At 39.4% G+C, this 17,782-nt stretch overlaps 1 protein-coding gene and 2 pseudogenes across 2 annotated transcripts in view; 1 reads left to right on the top strand and 2 right to left on the bottom strand.

The window, feature by feature from the left end:
- The window catches only part of LOC118585520 (IQCJ-SCHIP1 readthrough transcript protein), a 745,628-nt gene that overhangs the window by 525,503 nt on the left and 202,343 nt on the right, over nt 1–17,782 (top strand). The window lies entirely within an intron of this gene.
- LOC118585494 lies at nt 8,534–9,163 on the bottom strand (annotated as a pseudogene).
- LOC118585524 lies at nt 9,201–9,392 on the bottom strand (annotated as a pseudogene).

Consider the following 17,782-nt stretch of genomic DNA (forward strand, 5'->3'; position numbering starts at 1 on the left):
GTTTAGTCACCAAGCAGCATCAGGTATGGGTTCCATCTCATGGAGTGGGCCTTAAGTCAAATCAGATATTGGTTGGTTACTACCACAAGCTTTGTGCCATTATCACACCAGTGTATCTTGTAGGCAGGACACCATTGTAGATCAAAGGGTTTGAAGCTTGGTTGGTGTGTACATTTCTCCTTTGGTATCCTGCAGAGTACCTTCCTGTACCAAAGATACTAGAACATAGAGGTGAAGACTATATGGGCACCAGCTTGACTTCTCCACATTCAATGGTTGTGTAAGTGTTGTCTTCAACAGTAGAGCCTACTGTAAGTTTGTGGAAAGCAACCTATAGCCTTGGCAACAGCCTAGGTTGTTTGGTGGTTTCTATGGGACTCCTTTGGCCAACTACTCATCAATTAGCTAAAACTCATTCCCAGTACTGGAAGCTTCATTTAGTGACAAGAGATGTCTAGCTGAAGCTCTGTCTCCCTCATTATTTGGTAATTTTATTTAGATAGCCTTAATATATGTATTTATATACAAATATAGTAATATTTCAAGTAATATATTAATATAACATATATATATTAATATAATATATATAAAGCTTCACCTACACTAGGTTTCCATACTACCTCTCAAATGCCCTTTAATTTTAGCTGTCTCTCCTCATATTCGCTCCCTTGTCCTCCTCTTTCCTCCCCTCCATACTTGATCCTCCATTCCAGCCCTCCCCATCAATAACTATCTAGTTTCCCTTTCCTAGGGACATTGATCTGACCTCCCCCAAACCTTTACTCTATACCAAACTTCTGTGGTCCTAAGGACTGTAGATTGCTTATCACTGACTTAACAACTTATATCCACATATAAGCTAATTTGTACCATATTTGTCTTTCTGTTTCTGGGTTACCTTACTTGGGATGAATTTTTTCTAATTCCATCCATTTACCTGTGAATTTCATGATTTCAGTTTTTAACATCTGAGTAAAATTCCATTGTACAAATGTACCACATTTTCTTTATTCATTTGTCTAATGAGGGTCATCTAGGTTGTTTCCAACTTCTGGCTATTATGACGAGAACAGCAAGGAACATGCTTGAGCAAGTGGCTCTGTGGTAGGATGAAACATCCTTTGGGTATATGGCCAAGAATGGAATGGCTGGATCTTAATTCCCAGCTTCCTAAGGAACTGCTACACTGATTCCAGATTGATTGTACACGTTTGCAGTCTCATCAGGAATGATGAGTGTTCTCCTCACATCCTCCACAGCATGAGCTGTCCTTTGTTTACTGACCTTGGCCACTCTGAGTGGTACAGATGAAATCTCAAAGTAGTTTTGGTTTGCATTTCCCTGGTGAGTAAGGATGTTGAACATTTCTTTAAGTGTTTCTTAGCCATTTGAGTTTCTTCTTTTGAGAATTCTCTGTTTATAGCTGTACCCCAATTTTAATAGAATTATTTGTTTTCTTGATATCTAGTTTATTTGTAGCTCTTCATATATTTTGGATATTAATCCTCGATCAGATGTGTAGTTGGTAAAATGCTTTCTCATTCTTCAAAATGCTTCTTTGTCCTAATGATGGTGTCCTTTGTCATGCAGAAGCTTTTCAGTTTCATGAGGTTTTATTTATTTATTAATAATTTGTTTTAATTTTATGTTCATTGGTGTTTTGCCTGTGTGAACATCCACGTGAGGGTGTCAGAAAGTCTGGAACTGAGGTTACAGACAGGTGTGAGCTGCCACCTGTTGGGGAATATTACTTTAAGGTGTGTTACTTTTGCTTATGTTGCATTTGTTTAACTCTGTGAAGCTGTGTTACTGTGCCTGTCTAAAACACCCAATGATATAATAAAGAACTGAATGGCCAATAGTGAGGCAGGAGAAAGAATAAGTTGAGCTGGCAGACAGAGAGAATATAGAGAAGGAGAAATCTGGGAGGAGAAACAGAAGTAACCAGAGAAGGAGGAGGACTCCAAGAGCCAGCCACCCAGCTACACAATAGGCCACGGAGTAAGAAACAAAGAAAGGTAAACAAGAATATAAAAGGAAAAGCTCAGAGGCAAAAGATAGATGGGATAATTTAAGTTAAGAAAAGCTATCTAGAAATAAGCCAAGCTAAGGCTAGGCACTTATAATTAAGAATAAGCCTCCTTGTGTGATTTATTTGAGAGCTGGATGGTGGGCCTCCCAAAAGAGCAAAAACAAGCAACAGCCTTGTAGGTTCTGAGAATTGAACCCAGGTCCTGTGGAAGAGCAGACAGAGCTCTCAACAGCTGAGCCATCTCTCCAGCCTCAGAGGTCCCATTTATTGATTGTTGTTCTTAGTGCATGCCCTATTGGTGTTCTGTTCAGAAAGTCTTTTCCTGTGCCAATGAGGTCAAGGCTCTTCTCTACTTTCTCTTGTATCATGTCCAATGTGTCTGGTTCTATGTTAAGGTCTTCAATGCATTTGGAACTGAGTTTTGTGTGCAGTGATAGATGTGGATCTATTTGGATTTTTCTACATACAGCCATTCAACACCATTTATTGAAAATGCTTTCTTTTTTCCATTGTGTATTTCTGGCTTTTTTTTTTCTTTCAAAAATCAGGTGTCTTTGGTGTGTGGGTTTATACCTGGATCTTCAATATGATTCCTTTGATCAATGTGTCTGTTTTGTGCCAACACCATGTTGTTTTTATTACTATAGCCCTGTAGTACAATTTGAGGACAGAGATGGTGACATCTATCTTTTATTCTTTTATTATTCAGGATTTTTCTTTTCTGTTTCTTTCCTTTCTTTTTTTTCTATCCTGGGTTTTTTGTGTTACCATATGAAGCTGAAAATTTGAAAATGTTCCTTTCAAGATCTGTGAAAAATTGTGTTAGAATTTTGATGGGGATTGCATTGAATCTGTAGTTTGCTTTTGGTAGAACGTTCATTCTCAGTGTATTAACCCTATCAATCCATGAGCATGGGAGGTCTTTCCATCGTCTTCCATTTCTTTCTTCTTAACTTTTACCATACAAGTCTTTCACTTGCTTGGTTAGTATTACCAAAGATATTTGATATTTTTGAGGCATTGTTTTCCTGATTTCTTTCTCAGTCTACTTGTCATTTGTACATAGGAGAGCTACTGATTTCTATGAGTTAATTTTGTATCCAGCCACTTTGCTGAAGGTGTTTATCGGCTGTAGGAGTTTCATGGGAAAATATTTATGGTCACTTGTGTAGACTACCATATCACCTGCAAATGAAGATGCCTTAACTTCTTCCTTTCCAATTTATATCCCCCTTGAGTTCCGTCAGTTGTCTTGTTTCTCTAGCTAAGTACTATATCAAGTACTATATTTAGTAAGTATGGAGAGTGTGAACAAGCTTGTCTTGTTCTTTGTTTTAGTGGAATTGCTTTGAGTTTCTCTCCATTTAAGTTTCTCTTCATTGATGTTGACTATGCACTTGCTGGAAACTGCCTTTATTGAGATATGTCCCTTGTATTCCTAATCTCTCCAGGACGTTTATTATGAAGGGATGATGGATTTTAACAAGAGCTTTTTCTGTATCTGATGAAATGATCATGTGGCTTTTGTCTTTCACTTTCTCTGTATGGTGGATTACATTTATCAACTTAAGTATATTGAACCATCCCTGCACATATGGGATGAAACCTACTTGATCATTGAAGATCATCTTTCTCATGTGCTCTTGTTTTCAGTTTGCAAGTATTTTATTGAGATTTTTGCATCGGTATTCATAAGGTAAATTGGTCTGTAATTCTTTTTCTTTGTTGGATCTTTGTTTACCGCTCTAAAGGTGGTGGAACCTGGGGGAACAAAGCCTAAAAGTGACTCGGACTAAAGTCTCATGCGATAGCCAAACTTTGTTCAGAGCATCAGACAAACTCTGAGAGTTAAGAAAGGTCACATGAGTGAAGTTCTCATGAGTTCAAGCTGAATATAATCATAATAACAAATTGCATATGGCAAAACATGTTTTTCCATAGAGGCATATAAACGAATAACAATAGCTGATTGCAATGAATAAAGTAAACCCACTCTTATCAACTACACCTGGGAGGGACCAAAAAAACACATTCCAAGAACAATTCTGTGTTCTGAAAAAACTGAGGTCACAAGACACTTGTCTTCTTTACTTGGAGTTTTCTCACAAGAACTCGGAATTCTCCTCGCCCAAGACTCCATTCTGGCCGTTCCTCCAATGGTTTAGGTATCAGTGTAATTGTGGCCTTGTGAAGTGAATTGGTCCATGTTCCTTCTCTTTCTGTTTCGTGAAATAATTTGAGTCCTGGCATTAGCTCTTCCTTGAAAGTTTGGTAGAATTCTGCACTAAAACCATCTGGCCCTGGGCTTTTTGTTGTTGTTAGAAAACTTTTAATGACTGCTTCTATTTCACTAGGGGTTAATTTCTATAAGGGTTTGTCAACCTTACTGATTTTCTCAAAACAAAACAAACAACAACAACAACAACAAAAAAAAAAAAAAAAAACTCTTTGTTTCCTTGATTCTGTGTATTCGTTTTTGTTTGGTGGGGTTTGTTGGTTTGTTTCTGTTTTATTGATTCCAACCCTGAGATTGATTATTTCTTGACCTCTACTCCTTTTGGGTGGGGCTGCTTCTTTTTGGTCTAGAGCTTTCTGGTGTGCTGCTAAGACTAGTATGAGATCTCTCCGATTGTTTTTATGTAGGCATTTAGTGCTATAAACTTGCCTCTTAGAAGCACATTCATTGTGTCCCAGACATTTAGGTATGTTGTGTTTTCATTCAACTCTAGAAAGTCTTTCATTTCTGTCTTGACCTATTTTTCATTCCTTAATGAGTTGTTCAGAGTCCATGAATTTATGAGTTTTCTGTTGTTTCTGTTGTGGATATTAAGCTTCAATCTGTGATGGTCAAACAAGACACAAGGTGTTATTTTGATTTTCTTGTGTCTGTTGTGTGCTTATGTCCAAGGATATGGTCAATATTGGAGAAAGCTCCATGAGCTAAGAAGAAAGTATATTTTGTGTGTGTTTGGATGAAATGTTCTGTCAATATTTGTAAGGTCAATTTGGTTTATGACATCAGTTATCTCTAGTATTTTCTCTGATCAGTTTTTGCCTGGATGACCTATCTCTGGTGAGAGTAGGGTACTGAAGTCTCCCATTATCAGTGTGTGAGGGTCAATATGTGAGTTTAGCTTTAGTAGTGTTTCTTTTATGAAATTGGATGCCTTGCATTTGGTACATAGTTATTAAGAATTCAATGTCCTTCTCTTGGTAGACTTTTCCTTTAATGAGTATAATAGTGTCTTTCCCTATCTCTTCTGATTAGTTTTGGTTTGAAGTCTATTTTGTCAAATATTAAAATGGCTATACCAGCTTGCTGCTTAGATCCATTTGCTTAGAATATCTTTTTCCAATCTTTTACCCTGAGGTGATATCTATCCTAGATGTTAAGGTGTGTTTCTTGGATGCAGCAGAATGGAGCCTCTTTACATATCCATTCTGTTAGTAAGTGTCCTTGGGATGTTGAGAGTTATCAATGAGCAGTGTTTATTGTGTGTGTGTAGTTGGTGTGAGGAGGTGGAGGTAGGGGTGTGTGTGTGTGTGTGTGTGTGTGTGTGTGTGTGTGTATGTGTGTGTTTTCCCAGATTTGTTTTGCTGGCATGGAGTTATTTATTCCCTGTATTTTCTTGGGTGTGGTTAACCTCTTTGGGTTGAAGATTTCCTTCTAGTATATTCTGTAGGACTGGACTTATAGATAGATACAGCTTAAATTTTGTTTTATCATGGAATACCTTTTTTCCATATATTGTGATTAAAAGTTGTTCTGGATATAGTAGTCTGGGGGAACTCTACAGTCTCTAAGAGTTTATAGGACCACAAGAGGTGTCAACTATGAGCTGAGGGTAAGACTGTTGGAAGGGATGGACTTGGAGAAGAGGAGGGAGAAGTGAAAATCTGCAGTTAGCCTACATATTTCCCTGGCTGATGTGGCCTATCAGTTCCCAGGGAATGAAAAAATACTTTTAATGAAAAGGAAAGGGCAATCAAATTCTCAGATGACATTTCTTTATTTACTTTATCATGAAGCTAATAACATCGTAAGTAGCAGAATTTTTTACAGCCTTCAGTGAGCTTACCACTTTTTCCCCTTTTGTATATTTTTAGTTTTTCAGGTTAGAGATTGCAATTTAATCTCTGCTTGTCCTTTCCTTAAGTTCTACAAGTTCTGCCTGTGTAAAAATCTAACACCTATATGTGGAATTAAATTAAATTAAGAAGAAGAAGAAGAAGAAGAAGAAGAAGAAGAAGAAGAAGAAGAAGAAGAAGAAGAAGAAGAAGAAGAAGAAAGTCTGTAAAAAAAGAAGAAACAGTTATCTTGGTTTAATGGTCTAGGAATGAATTATTATTTACAGAAACCGAAATGAGTGTACACTCACCAAAAGCTTAGTTAGTGGAAACAAAGAGAGGGCTTTTAGCTGGGAGTAGTCTACAGAAAAAGGCCGCAGAGGTCACAGTGCAACCATGCCACAAAAGGTACACATGAGGTTCTTTAACACAATTACAAATGCTTTATGAAAAGTAATTTTTATAATGACAGCACTGCCTTGTAGTTAGAGTTTTCTTGCCTGGCCCACAGTCAGGACAAATCTCTCTTACCCGCCAGTCCCACAGTCACTCAGACCCAACCAAGAAAGCACACAGAAACTTATATTGTTTACAAACTGTATGGCCATGGCAGGCTTCTTGTTATCTACTTCTTCTCTCTTAAATTAACCCATTTCTGTTAGTCTATACTTTGCCACATGGCTTGTGGCTTACCAGTGTCTTTACATGTTGCTTCTCATGGCGGTGGCTGGCGGTGTCTCCCTCCAACCTTCTACTTCCCAGAATTCTCTACTCTCTTGTCCCGCCTATACTTCCTGCCTGGCCACTGGCCATTCAGAACTTTATTTACACAGAGCGATATCCACAGCACTGCCTCCATCCCAAAAATCTGTAATGAAATTATTTTTTGTACTTCAAGCTCTTTCTGCAGTTGTTACAAATCTATTCAGCTCTAAAAAAAAAATGTGGTCACAAAATCTGAGTGACAATGGATGGACTTAAAATGTATAGCATTAAGAAAGGTCACACGTTCTCAGAAGAAAACTCCACACATTCTGCATCATATACAGAATCTCGGCAATAATATATGCACATATGTAAATAAATATGTCAGCAGGATAGTGTAACATGTAGAAAAGAGACCATGAAAGTATAAATTATTAGAGGGTAAGGTAGGACTGAATGGACAAACTTATGAAAGAAAATAAAGACAATTGTCCCCGTTTAAAAAAAAAATCTAACACTTACTGCCACCTACCACTGGAAAAGGACACGTTCTTTTTCAAAAGGAGGGGGTGGGCAGGACATGGGCAGTTGTCTGAGAAACCAAGAGTAATTATCTCCCACCAGACAGAGGCAGAGGGCATGAGGACTAGCCCGATGGCCCTGACTACTCCAAAAATAAAAGCCCAGATAAATAATGGCAAACGCTGAAAGCTGGGGAGCTTTCTGGGTTGTCCCCACTTTCTATTTGACATTCTAGTTGACAATCTTCAGGACACACACAACCAGTGCAGGACGACTGCGAACAGAATACAATGCAACATGGTAGCAGCCAAGGAAGGGGCCACCATGGCCGTCCTTAAACTTCCCTGGCCCCTGAACAGCAGGTTCCATGTGTATGTACGCCTTCATGATCACAGTAGCTCATGTGTAAGGTTTCTGTTAAGCCTTGAAATGACCCCAGAACAGATACAACAAAGCACAGCTAGGGTTCAGAAAAAAAAATGTGCCCAAAATACAAGGACCTGTAATGCTCAAGCAGGCTCTAGGAGGTAGATTCCAGGTCCTGTGAGCCATCTTGGACATCAGAGATATATTTGCTGTCCCTGCCACTGTTATCTCTGGTCAGGTTCTCCTGATGGCAGGCTCTTCAGTGTTGTGGAATGTTACTTTAGCTATGTAAAGTTATTACATTTGTTTATGTTGCAGAATATTACTTTAACTATGTAAAGGTGTGCTGCATTTGTTTAACTAGGCAAAGATGTGTTACGTTTGTTTGTGCTGCATTTGTTTAATGATGTAAAGATGTGTTGCTGTTTTACCTTGCCCACCTAAGGCACCTGATTGGTCTAAAAAAAAGCTGAACAGCCAATAGCTAGGCAGAGGAGGGATAGGCGGGGCTGGCAGGCAGAGAGAATAAGTAGGAGGAAGAAGCTAGGCTAGAGAAAGAATGGGAGAGAATGAGGGAGAAAGAGAGGGAGACACCTCCCACAGCCAGCCAGCCAGCCAGCCAGCCAGGCAGGAGACAGACAGACAATGAGAAAGCAGTGTAAGCAGGACATACAGAATGAAAGAAAGGTAAAAAGCCCCAAGGCAAAAATGTAAACAAAGAGAAACAGGTTAAATTAAGTTATAAGAAATAACAAGAAACAAGCCTAAGCTAAGGTTGAGCATTCATAACTAATGAATCTCCATGTCATGATTTGGGGACTGGCAGGCTACAAAAGCCTGCTATTCTTCAGAACCAAGAAGTGTGCTGCCCTGAGCTTCCTGGTTCTCCCTGGAATCTGGAACCACATATCTGCCTTTCTGCATCACCTATTGCCATCTCAGTCCACCTGCTCTCTGTGAGAGAGCTCACTTTATAGCATACATGCATTCTCCATCTGCCTAGCACTTGGGCCCACCTCAATAACATGGAAGCTGAGAGTGTTGGAATAAAGATGCAAGGCTGCTTGGTTGTTATTCCTGACATTCAGGGGTACATACTTCACTCCGAAATTCTCCATCATGGCCCATGAGGCCCATCAGTTTCTGGGTCAGGCCGAGACACCACTTGGAGCCAGTGAGGTGATATGTCTATGAGAGACACCATCAGTATCCTTTTCCATTTTGGCCAGGGCATAACCCATGGTCTTCCCACCCCTGTCCTCAGCAATATGGGAGAGCTGGGGGCAAGAGAGGCCATGATAGAAATAATATGTCATCTGGTAGTTCTCAGGAAGGCAAAGAAGGTTACAGTGTTGAGTGCTCATCAGGTCAGCTGGGCAAGCACAGCAGATGTTCAGATGGGCTGTGAGTAGAAGCCTGTTCAGACTGAGAAGCAGAAAGGGCACCACAGAGGACTAGCAGCACCAACATCGTTTTCTTTAAAACAGCCGGGATATCCAAATAGGGTTCACACAAGATAAGGAAGATCTTCCACTATCTTCCATTTCTTGTTGGCAATGCTGTATAGACCCTCATCCACCTTCATGCAGATGAGGTCCCAATCATGTCCAAACTAATGACAACCAAACAATCCTCTTCCAATAGGATGGTCCAGTCAACCTGTCAGCCATTTTTTTAGATGCAGGAGCATGTAAGACATCTTGAGTGGGGTCCAAACCCGAATTCATCACTTTAACAAACATCTGTTTTCATTATTGCATGCTTCCTTCCACTTACAACTCATTTGAATACCTATTTTCATATAGTTACAATTAGAGCATGGAAAATACTTTCAAATTTTAGTGGTTTTTCAAACTCATCATTTTTGTGCCTGAATAACAGCTCTGAATCACTGGCAGGCCACAGTTCACCAGTTCAGGAAAAGCTGCCCTTCTCCTCTGCCAGCTTTCTATCTCTTTCTTTCAGTGGACTTGTCAGGGGTTGGACTTAGACAAAATATTCCAATTTAGTTGGTACCACTTGGCATTATCCTCATCCCATTCCACAAGCCTCTTCACAGGAGGCTGTAGCAGGTGATCTGTACAGGGGTCGGGGTCAGGTCAGAAGGAAGCCTAGTTAACGTGCTTATCTTACTCTTGTGTTCTGAGTCAACTTCCTCATCTTTCCTCCAAATGACACAGCATGACAAGCTCCGGGTTTGGGATATAGCTCAGTTGGTAGTAGTGTTTGCCTAGCATAAGGCCCTGGGTTTGGTCCTAGCACCACATAGATAAGATAGGAGAGATGGAGGCAAAGTCCTAGGTTAGCTTGAGATAAGAGAGACCCTGTCTCTAAATAAATTAAATGTACTGTTCTTTAATCAGCTCAGCTAAAACTAAAGGCCTATAAAATAAATTTTTTAAATATAAGTTAAATTTAAAGCATGATTCAAAGGGCTAGCCCATTGAAAGCACGCAATAAATACTGGATTTTTTTAACATAAAAACAGGTTATAATTCAAGTCTCTGGGGTTATTTGAAACTGAAAAGTATTTTCTCTGTAGAAAATAGTAAAAATGATAACATTTCCCAATAAGCCAAATAATAGCTGAATTATACATATAAATATTGATTAGATTCTGGGATACAGAAGATACCTATCTTCATCAGTTCAGAGAGCTATGGTTTACTTAAGTTGTGTAAGTGAGATTCCTATTCATCTTCCCCTTCATTGTTTGATTTACAGCAGACATTTTTCTATAGGCTAATCCATAATCTAAAATGATTTTAGCCTCCCCTCCTGAAAGTATACCCAGCATTTTCTTTCATCACCTCAATACGGTACAAATTCTTATCCTAACAGTGAAATGTTTCACTAAGGCTTGCCCAGTGATTTGGCAAAATCAAAACTTATTATAAGCCACAGTCATCCTAGGATCCCCCCTGCTAGGTAGCCTCCCTGGATCTGTGGGTTGCAGTCTGATTGTATCTAGTATCCATTTATGAGTGAATACATACCATGTTTGTCCTTCTGAGTCTGAGTTTCCTCACTCAGGATGATATTTTCTAGTTCCATCCATTTGCCTGCAAATTTCATGATGTCATTGCAGGAAATAATCAAATTGAGGACTGAAATCAATGAAATAGAAACAAAGAGAACAATACAAAGAATCAGTGAAACAAAGAGTTGGTTCTTTGAAAAAAATCAACAAAATAGACAAACCCCTATCCAAATTAAACAAAAGGCAGGCAGGCAGAGAGAGAGAGAGAGAGAGAGAGAGAGAGAGAGAGAGAGAGAGAGAATCCAAATTAACAAAATCAGAAATGAAAAGGGGGACATAGCAACAGACAATGAGGAAATCCAGAGAATCATCAGGTCATACTTCAAAAACCTCTACTCTACAAAATTGGAAAATGTGAAAGAAATGGACAATTTTCTGGATAAGTACCACATACCAAAGTTAAATCAAGACCAAATAAACCATTTAAACAGACCAATAACCCCTAAAGAAATAGAAACAGTCATTAAAAGTCCCCCAACCAAAAGAAGCCCAGGACCAGATGGTTTCAGCACAGAATTCTACCAGATCTTCAAAGAAGAGATAATACCAATACTCTTCAAATTGTTCCACACAATAGAAACAGAAGGAACATTACCACTCATTTTATGAGGTTACAGTTACTTTGATACCCAAACTACACAAAGATGCAACAAAGAAAGAGAATTACAGACCAATCTCCCTCATGAACATTGATGCAAAAATACTCAACAAAATATTGGCAAACCAAATACAAGAACATATCAAAAACAATTATCCACCATGACCAAGTAGACTTCATCCCAGGGATGCAAGGATGGTTCAACATACAAAAATCTGTCAATGTAATACACCATATAAACAAATTGAAAGAAAAAAAAAACACATGATCATCTCAGATGCTGAAAAAGCCTTTGACAAAATCCAACACCCCTTTATGATAAAGGTCTTAGAGAGATCAGAAATACAAGAAACATACCTAAACATAATAAAGGCAATTTACAGCAAGCCAACAGCCACCATCAAATGGAGAGAAACTCAAAGTGATTCCACTAAAATCAGGAACAAGACAAGGCTGTCCACTCTCCCCATATTTATTCAATATAGTACTTGAAGTTCTAGCTAGAGCAATAAGACAACAAAAGGAGATCAAAGGGATAGAAATTGAAAAGGAAGAAGTCAAACTTTCACTATTTGCAGATGATATGATAGTATGCATAAGTGACCCTAAATACTGATTTCTTTCCTTCTCCTTTCCTATAGTAAGTAAATAGCAAGTGTCTAAAGAAGATACCTTCTTGGGTTCAGTAACAACTCTTAGATGGCAGGGAGGTGTGGTGCACGCCTTTAATCCCAGCACTCGAGAGGCAGAGCCAGGTGGATCTCTGTGAGTTCAAGACTAGCCTGGTCTACAGAGGGAGATCTAGGAAAGACACCAAAGCTACACAGAGAAACCCTGTCTCAAAAACCAAAAAAAAAAAAAGTAAAAATAAAAAAGAAAGGAAGGAAGGAAGGGAGAGGAAAGAAAGAAAGAAAGAAAGAAAGAAAGAAAGAAAGAAAGAAAGAAAGAAAGAAAGAAAGAAAGAAAGAAAGAAAGAAAAAGGAGAGCCAGAGGCTGGCTGCCTCTTGTGGAAGGCAGGGCCTTGGAATGGGGAAATTGGCTAGCATGACTTCCCCAGGTGTGGGTACCACTTCATTATGCTGCTTCATCTGAGGTTGCAATGAGATTGCTAAGAACTGTAAGTTTAAATGGTGGATGATAAATTCAAAGCAGAGAGTGCTTAGTTCAGGCGCAGAATCTTTGAGAACTCAGAATCTTAGAAGAAAACGGAGTTTGATCCATAATTCTTCATGAAAAGATCCCAAACACCATAATTCTGAATGATGGAATCCCAAACACCATAAAATCCAAAATATCAAAATCCCAAAACTACAATTATAGAAAAAATAAATTTATTTTTTTCCTTTTCTTACTATGTATGTATGTATGTATGTAGAATTGCTTGTGTGAATGATATGTGTACCTGTTTGCATGGGTATGTGCACAGATGCCAGCAAATATATGTGTGCATGGGCCAGAGGTAAACATCTGGAATCTTCCTCAATTGCTCTCCATCTTATTTTTTGAGACAGGGTCTCTCACTGAACCTGGAGCTCTCTGATTCAGAGAGGCTGGTTGACCACTAGATTACAGGCATTTGCCTGTTTCAGTTCCTGTCTCTGACCTCTTCAGCTCTGGGATTGCAGGCACACTTCTGCACCCAGATTTTTATATGGGTGCTAAGGATCCAGACTCAGCTCCTCAAGTTTATACCACAAGCACAATATTGACCAAGCTTTCTCCTCAGCCCCATTTTTATTTGTGTTCATTTTTTAAATATCATAAGAGTGACAAAAAGTATTTATTGACACTTACATGCACAAACCCAAACTAAGACATATGATTTACACAAATTTTAAAAATAAAAATTTTTAAATGGATGAGAATGCCATCATTTGCCAATATGAAGAATGTGCTTTATTAATTACTTTTAACTTTCTGATAAAGTGTGGCTTTCGGCTGTTGTTTTGTTTTGGCAAGCAGGACTCTATGTACAAAGGAATGAAGGAGCAGAACTATGACAATTGAATAATCATAGTGACAACTATCCTGTGTACAACCAAAAATTACAACCCTGCCCCACAACTAGCTTTTATATCTCCCTATAAGGCATTTTTCCCAAAATGAGAATTGCAGTCAAAGCTACAAAAAAATCTTAAAAGAATTTCAGTGTCAGGGTTTCAACAGTTGGGATTTTAATTATCCAGGATTAAGATTTTTTTTAATAAAAATATCTCTGGGGGTTCTTATCTTTCAAGATTTCACCTTTCATGATTATGGCTTTTTAGGATTAAATCTGCCCACAAGGAAACTATGTTGTTTGTTTGTTTGTTTGTTTGTTTTATCTAGAAACCCTTTGAGCATATTACCTTAAGCATGACTGAAATCAACTCTATGACCTGAGCACACTAGACAAAGGATTGACATCTCAACCTGACCCTCTTGATCTAGGTCTGCCAATTATTGCCAGTGCACTGCCAAAAAAAAAAAAAAAAAAAAAAAAAAAAGCTCATCAGGCAAAACTTCAACAACCAAGTTCCAAACCAAGGTTTCATTTGTATAATCCTCTGGTGTCTTCGATCATAAAGCTAACTCAGGTAGCAGCAGGAAAGCTAAGGGTTCATTTGGGCTCTAAGGATACGTTTCAATGTGCAAACCAACCAACCCAGTCTACATCCCCAGACCTCCACCCCTACCCAAGCGCTCAGTCAACAAGCCAGTATTTGCTCTACACTATTTCAGGTTAAGATAGCAGGCTGGAGACCCTCCAGAGCCCTAAGCCCACTGGCCAGTAACCAGTATCTGAATTGTTGGCTTTTCACAACCCAATAAAGTTTCCCACTAAGGCTTCTTTCTACCACCTGACATTGTAGCTTGCTCCCTATGGCAGGCATGATATGTTCTTTCAGTGGCATTCGCCTCTTTGTGTTAAACTCAAGCATGCTGCTACAAGCTAACGTTCAGATATGTTTTCAAACAACCTCTGTCCCACTTCAAGGCTTCTGTTCTGGTTTTCTTTCTGTTGCTGTGATAAAAACACCTTAGCCAAAGGCAGCTCAAGGGAGGAAGGGCTCATTTCATCACCCAGGTGACAGGTCACCATTGAGGGAAGTCAGAGCAGGAACTCAAGTAGGAACTTGAAGCAGAAACTGCAGAGGAACACTGTTTACTGGCTGGCTTGTTCACCGGTTCATTCTTACCTAGCTTTCTTACATATCTAAAGACCATCTACCTAGAGATGGTGCTTCCTAGAGTGGTCCAGGTTGTTCTTCATTAATTAATAATCAACACAACCCTGGCAGACTAGCAGACGATCTGATCTAGGCACTTCCTCAGTTGATGACTTCTCAGATGGCTCTAGGCTGTGTCAGGTTAACAATTAAGCTAACTAGGACAGTATCCTTATGAACAATACATAATTACCCACCAAACCTCAAAACATCCTCAAGCTGTAGCCAGGTCCTCCTTACCGGCTAGCCTCAGGACAGTCCTTTACACACTCGGCTCAGACGAACTCCCTGCAAGTTCTTTATTCCCCTTATTGTCTGCATTTGGTACATATTAATTCAGCCACCGCTCACCTGAGACCTATTTTTGGCCTTGAAAATATAGTAGTGAGTAAGATGGACAGATAGTCCTGTCCCTTGAGGAATTCACATTTTCTGTAGGCATGATCACCTCTGAGAGACACACATTCCACAACAGGAAGTTGATCTCCTATTGGTCTCACTTCCTTCCATAGGAGTGGTAAAACTAATTCAATTAAGCTCATAACAGAAACAGCTGTGCTCTGTCTCAATGTCAAAATTCAAAGTAAAGGAGTTTTTATTTTAGTGAAAATTCAGAATATAATTATGAATATCAGCTTCTTGATTTGTTTCCTGTTTGTGCTTTGGATTCTGTTTGGAATCAAAGACCCAAATTTTTAAAGGAAAAACTAGTTATTGCAATAGATCATAGTAGGAGACCTTCCAGGTACATCTCTCTTCCCTGGAAATTAGGACACTCTCTCCCTGCAGTCTCTCTCTCTGGGACAGAGAGTTGATAGTGTGCTGTGGCCCTACAGTCCCGGTTCACAGCTGCAGGCCTGCCCTCTTCCCTATAACTGTGAATTACAACTATCTTTATCAGTTCTAGCCTCTTGGGCTAGGTCACATGGTCTGGAGCTTGCCCAAACCCAACCCTACCACTGTACCCTCCAAAAACGTATAAAAATCAAAACCAAGCCCCTTTGTTGTACAGAGCAGAAAGGTCTGTGTCCCTTCAGCCCATCATGACTGCATATGGCCATGATGCTGTCTCTTCTAATTGCTCTCTCACTTCACAAGAGCTCAGTTAGCCTTGACACCTGGTCTGTGGGGTTCACATGGCAGCTTTCCATTTCTTCCAACTGAGCTGCTCAGTTTCTTTCTCTATGAACCAGCTACATTTTATCTGATATAACAATATGCATATCGTTAAAATTTTCTTATACAAGCTCCTTAAATAACTCTATTGCCCTTACAAGAAGACTTTGTCTTATTGGGTATGGTCGAACATGCTTTTAATCTCAGCACTCAGGATGTATAGGTCCAATAGATCTCTGTGAGAGTATGACACTAGCCGGGGCTCAGGAGTGAGAGAAAGAAAAAAACTAACTAAATAAACTTGTCTAGATGTATCAATGTGAGTTTACTTCTGATCCAAACCACAGAAGAAGCTTTACAAGGAGGACTGTTACTCCATCAGCTCTAACTTCAGACCACTCATTTTTCTTGACCTCACTATAGGAACATGAATTTTCCTGCCCATATGTGGGTCTGACTTCTGGTATCCAGTTATGATTGTCTCATTTACTCACCCCAACCCTTCCACTGAAAATGACTGAAGTACTGAGTAAGGTATGTTTTCATCTTTATTGAAAACATTAATAAGCCAGGATACAGTAATGCCAAAAGCAAGAGTAAGGAAATAAAAAGTAAGCCACTCACAGGAAGCTGGTTTTGTCCCAACAGTGGTTGCCTGCTCAGACTATGAGACTAACTGGCTTCATTGGATGCACAGGGTGAGGTGGGTGAAATCAGATCCCACGGCTCTTCAAAGGAAGGCTCTAACAGGAAAACACCATGTTAACTGAAACAGGAAAGGCTCTACTATAAAAAAAAAAAAAAAAGTGAGTCCCCTCCCATAGCCATTGGGAAGTTGCTTTAACCCAGAACAAAGGCCAAGCGGGAAGAAAAGAAAAGGGAAAACTCATTTCTAAGCGCTACAAAGTCTCAAAGTTGTATTACTCCCAAGAATCAAATGCAGCTTAGGGTCACCAAACTGATGCTAAATCTACTTGTCCTTAGAAGCAAATGGCGACTTTCTCCAAAGGGAAGAACCTTGATTTTATTAGCTCTTGGGGAATCCTCAGAAATCCTTTTTTTTTTTTTTTTTTAAATGCCATGAGCAGCATGGACTCAAGGTGCCTAAGCACACAAAGAAACAAGGCACCTATAAGCAAGAACGAGCAGGAAAAACAGGCAAGAGAACCACTCAGACCTTCCACACTGGAATTACCATGTGTAGATTGTTAAATGAAAAGGTAATTAGTATATTCAAAGGAATTTTGGAGCCAAAAAAAATTAGAAAATGATCAAAAACTCATAAAAATTTTGAAAGTTCCTTTAAATGGCAGTGTCTCTACAAATGAAAAAAGGAAAGTCGCATGTCTTCATTTCCATAACTGAATTGAGCCCCAGTCTTATTGCTGTGAGCAAACATTCGACAGAGCAACCTAAGGAGAGCAAAGTACATTTGGCTTCCAGCTCCAGAGTGTATGGTCTACCATGATAGGGGACTTAGGATGGCGGGAACATGGTGAAGCCAGTCATGTGCCCACGGGTCATATTTCTGATAATGGCAGGCATTTCAAATAACTAAAGATGCTGTTGTTACCTGCACTGTAAGTTTACCTCTCTGAAGGTTCACAATAACCCAGCACTCAGGACTCAGAGCTAAGGGGTTTGGTCTGTGAAGTCTGTCTTCTCCTTGGATACTCCGTTTTCCTCAATTCTTCTGAACTGATTTGTTTAGGTCATCACGGAGTCCTCTACAGAAGTAGCCACACACCCTTTCCACGCCCATCACTGATGGAACTCCTTCACGCCAATTATGAGGCATATTGAGGTCTACAGGACTCCTACCAGGTCTTAGTCTGTTCCTCCAGGTCATATAGTTTTGTAGAATGAGAACCCAATCAGTCACAAGTTTTAAGAGCCTGATACCATCAAAATGTATTAATTTACCATGTACTTCCCACGACATAGACAGAATAGTGTTGCAGGTTCACTGAAATTTTGAAGCAAAGATTTCAGCTCCTGGTTATGAAAGTAAAATGAAAAATTTAAATTGTAGAATTAAGAATGCTATCCTTAAGTGAGACAATTGAATAGCTTGAACTGTTTGGGAGGCATCCAGGCTGTGGGACCGGGACCTGTCCTTAATGCAT

This window comes from Onychomys torridus, chromosome 6, assembly GCF_903995425.1.
Source record: "Onychomys torridus chromosome 6, mOncTor1.1, whole genome shotgun sequence".
Classification (NCBI taxonomy): domain Eukaryota; kingdom Metazoa; phylum Chordata; class Mammalia; order Rodentia; family Cricetidae; genus Onychomys; species Onychomys torridus.